Source organism: Bos taurus, chromosome 10 (genome assembly GCF_002263795.3).
Source record: "Bos taurus isolate L1 Dominette 01449 registration number 42190680 breed Hereford chromosome 10, ARS-UCD2.0, whole genome shotgun sequence".
Classification (NCBI taxonomy): Eukaryota; Metazoa; Chordata; class Mammalia; order Artiodactyla; family Bovidae; genus Bos; species Bos taurus.
Genome location: NC_037337.1, coordinates 68,506,632 through 68,511,335, shown reverse-complemented (window position 1 = coordinate 68,511,335; position 4,704 = coordinate 68,506,632).

Here is a 4,704-nt window from a genome sequence, read left to right as displayed (position 1 = left end):
GTACATCATGAGAAATGCTGGACTGGAAGAAGCACAAGCTGGAATCAAGATTGGTGGGAGAAATATTAATCACCTCAGATATGCAGATGACACCACCCTTATGGCAGAAAGTGAAGAGGAACTAAAAAGCCTCTTGAGGAAAGTGAAAGAGGAGAGTGAAAACGTTGGCTTAAAGCTCAACATTCAGAAAACGAAGATCATGGCATCCGGTCCGATCACTTCATGGAAAATAGATGGGGAAACAGTGGAAACAGTGTCAGACTTTATTTTTTTGGGCTCCAAAATCACTGCAGATGGTGAGTGCAGCCATGAAATTAAAAGACGCTTACTCCTTGGAAGGAAAGTTATGACCAACCTAGATAGCATATTGAAAAGCAGAGACGTTACTTTGCCAAGAAAGGTCCGTCTAGTCAAGGCTATGGTTTTTCCTGTGGTCATGTATGGATGTGAGAGTTGGACTGTGAAGAAAGCTGAGCATCAAATAATTAATGCTTTTGAAGTGTGGTGTTGAAGACTCTTGAGAGTCCCTTGGACTGCAAGGAGATCCAGCCAGTCCATTCTAAAGGAGATCAGTCCTGGGTGTTCATTGGAAGGACTGATGTTGAAGCTGAAACTCCAATACTTTGGCCACCTCATGCAAAGAGTTGACTCATTGGAAAAGACCCTGATGCTGGGAGGGATTGCGGGCAGGAGGAGAAGGGGAGGACAGAGGATGAGATGGCTGCATGGTATCACTGACTTAATGGACATGAGTTTGGGTACTCTGGGAGTTGGTGATGGACAGGCATGCTGCGATTCATGGGGTCGCAAAGAGTTGGACACAACTGAGCGACTGAACTGAACTGAACTCTCTAGGGGATCCTCCTGACCCAGAGATCAAACCCAAGTCTCTTGCATCAGCAGGCGGATTCTTTACTGCTGAACCATCAGGGAAGCCCCCCAGAGCCATAACGTCATACCAAACTAGTAATAGAATTGACTTTATGGCCAAAATTAAAACATAGCTAAATGCAAATTTAGATACAGGTAAAGTCATGGCATCTGGTCCCATCACTTCATGGGAAATAGATTTGGAAACAGTGGAAACAGTGTCAGACTTTATTTTTTTGGGGCTCCAAAATCACTACAGATGGTGACTGTAGCCATGAAATTAAAAGACACTTACTCCTTGGAAGGAAAGTTATGGCCAACCTAGATAGCATATTGAAAAGCAGAGACATTACTTTGCCAACAAAGGTCCATCTAGTCAAGGTTATGGCTTTTCCTGTGGTCATGTATGGATGTGAGAGTTGGACTGTGAAGAAAGTTGAGCACTGAAGAATTGATGCTTTTGAAGTGTGGTGTTGGAGAAGACTCTTGAGAGTCCCTTGGACTGCAAGGAGATCCAACCAGTCTATTCTGAAGGAGATCAGCCCTGGGATTTCTTTGGAAGGAATGATGCTAAAGCTGAAACTCCAGTACTTTGGCCACCTCATGCGAAGAGTTGACTCATTGGAAAAGACTCTGATGCTAGGAGGGATTAGGGGTAGGAGGAGAAGGGGACGACAGAGGACGAGATGGCTGGATGGCATCACTGACTCGATGGAGGTGAGTCTGAGTGAACTCCGGGAGTTGGTGATGGACAGGGAGGCCTGGCGTGCTGCGATTCATGGGGTCGCAAAGAGTCGGACACAACTGAGCGACTAAACTGAACTGAACTGAACTGAAAGTTATGGGGAAGTGGACCCTAAGGTGTCTATAGAAGTTGGTTTCCACAGGAAAATGAAGTTGACATGCAAAGAGAAGAGAAGACAATGTTATGAGACAAACAAGAGAAATGATCTGCCTGAAGGTGTTGGAGTTCTCATGAGCCACCAGTTGTATCATTAGATTCATAGGATTTCCTCAGACTCTTACAATAAATTCCTCTTTATTTCAACTAGCTTGAGTATTCCTTTTCTTTGTGATGAGATTAAGAAAATTCTGTTTCTTGTGTGCATATTTTAAACTGCAGTTAGTATGCCCGAATGACAGAAGGGACAGAAGGGATGGTCTCCACTACTGATGCTCCCTAACGAAAGTGGAAGGCAAACACCAAAGTGTACTTATCTTAAGTATTTGCAAAGACCAGCTGTTTCATCCAGGATGGACCTTGATGAGTAACTTCTATAACTGAAATGGAACTTAATAGAAAAGCTTTTCCTAATAAAATGGATGAATCAGGCATTGCAATCCTTCAACATATTATATTCAGTGTCCACTCTATCTGCTAAGTACTGTGAACAGTCCTGGAGCCCTCAAGATTAGGTGAGCTATAAATAAAGTTTCCAGTGGGACCATGAGTAAGTCACAGTTATTATAGAATATGCCTTAGTCCACTGAAAGCTGAGGATGGTTTCGAATGGACAGCACTGGCCTGGAGACTTGAGGGGTTTGAACTGCACATAAAAAAAAAAAAAAAAAAAATTCAGCCCTTTCTTGCTTGGGTTTTTCTGACAAGGGATTACAAATTTAAACAAAGTCCTGTGAGCAAGTTTCTGAGACAATCCAGAACAAGTGAGTAGACCTCTATTTAAAATGTACTATGTGCTGGGCACTAAACTTACACTAAGATGAAAAGAGCTTAGCTTCTTGTACTATAAAGTGATCTAAGCTAAACACATCCAAACGACTTTTATATCCTGATAAGAAATATCGTCCATACACTAGATTCCTCTTTGTACTGATGCCTGGATGTTGTGTTGGTGGGTTGTGTAACCATAAGACCTTTGTGAGTTCTTCTTCTCCTATCATTAGTTTAAATTCTATCCCATTAAAAACAGATATGATTCCAAATAATGTCAATACAACTTGATAAGAGCATTAATAGCTGAAAGCCCTCAACTCACCTTGTGAATTAAGTCTAGCATAGTCCACTAAGCATGGTGTCAGTATTCAAGCAATGATATATTTGGGACCATTTTTGTTGTTGAAGGAAAAGGCTGACAACGTAACCCTCTGAATCCACACATCACAAGTGAGCTAAAACACCAGTTGTTGGCACCGGAAACAAGTCAAAAGAGCAATCTGGCACAAGGGCTGAAGCCGTCGGTCACATTGATGGAATACAGAGGAGTGTATACATATCTCTGAATCCTAAAATCAAATAACCCCTTTCTCCCATGACAGCTCATGGAACGCACTTAGAATCAACTGAGGGCCTGAGCAGAGTTGGAATTGGAGACTAAAAGGAAGAAGCACAAGATGAGAAAATATTTAGAAAGCATCTTACAGATAGCATCATCCCTTAGTGCTTCATAATCACAATGTTACGGGTGAGTGCCTATCAAATTATAGCCGAGGACCAAGGAAAGCACAGACCTTTTCAGAGCAGTTACTGCTCACTTAATGGTCTGATGGGACAAAGGATAAATTCTTGAGAATGTCAGGTATTCAATAAGTCATTTTCTTAGAGAGGAAAGACCTTCTAGAATTTAGGCTTATTACCCAGATAAAAGTCATGGGTCATGTCCAGAAGGAATTTGCAAAGTCAAGCTCAAATGTTGCAATATTAGTTCCCAAAGCTCCTTAGTCAAACCAAAGCACTTTAGCTGCTCTGGATCGCTCATTTATGTTCCCCAAATGCCATACTACTGAGAAGCAAAAGACTCCACAGTGAATTATTCTGAATGGATCCTTACACAAAAACCCTAAGAATAGGTAGACTGTAGCTATGGAAAAATGAAAAGACCAGGTAAAGTTGAACAAATAAATTGATTAATCTGGTTTTGAATCCCAGGGCCACTATTTGGCAGCTCTATGACTTTGGGAAAGTTATTGAACACCTCTGAACCTCAATTCTCTCTTTTGAGAAATGGCAGTAATAACACTTACCTCATAGGGTCATTGTAAGAATTAAGAGAGGTAACATGCAGAGCATTATAGCTAGCATGTAGTGGATAATCAATAAAGATCAGTCCCTATTCTCTAGTACAGCCTAGAAATGAATGTCCATTTGCAGTTTACTTTTCATTGTGCTTTACCTATTTTTCCCATTGGAATGGACTGGCAGTCCAGAATAGTGGTTAAAGCACACAGCAAGTGCAGCTAAATTGCCAGGGCTCAAAGTCTGATTTTATTGATCGCTAACTCTATAACTTTGGGCTCATTACTTAACCTGTTTGTAACCCAGTTTCCACGGAGGATGAACTGAATTAATACAGAACCTTGGAACAGTGTCTGGCACATAGTGAACACTATAAGATTTCATTACTATCATTATCACTACTGTTGTTATCTGTAACCTGAATAAAATATTTATCCCTCCTTGAAATAAGGAGCTTATTTCAACTAAGTTTTTCCTGCCAGTTGTCAACTCATGTTATGAATAATGCACATTTTGAATCACTTTGGCATTTTTCTCTTCTTGTGGAAGATTCTATCTTTCCAAAGACAACTACAACAATAGCTGCCATCTCACACGCTCCTGTACAAAGTGACCTGTCCTTCTCCATCAACAGGTGGTATCCACTGCCCCTCAAATCTGGGTGGGCTTTGGATTGCTTTAGCCAGTGGAGTGTGGTGGGAGTGACACTATGGGTTAGAACAAGTGATTTAGTGTCTGCCTTGTCTAGCAGAATGCTTGCATATAGAGCCCTGGAGCTGCCAAGCTGTGAGGAAGCCAAGCACGTGTAGGTGCTCTGGTCAGCAGTCCTGCTCTTCAAGTCATCCTAGTCCAGGTGCCAG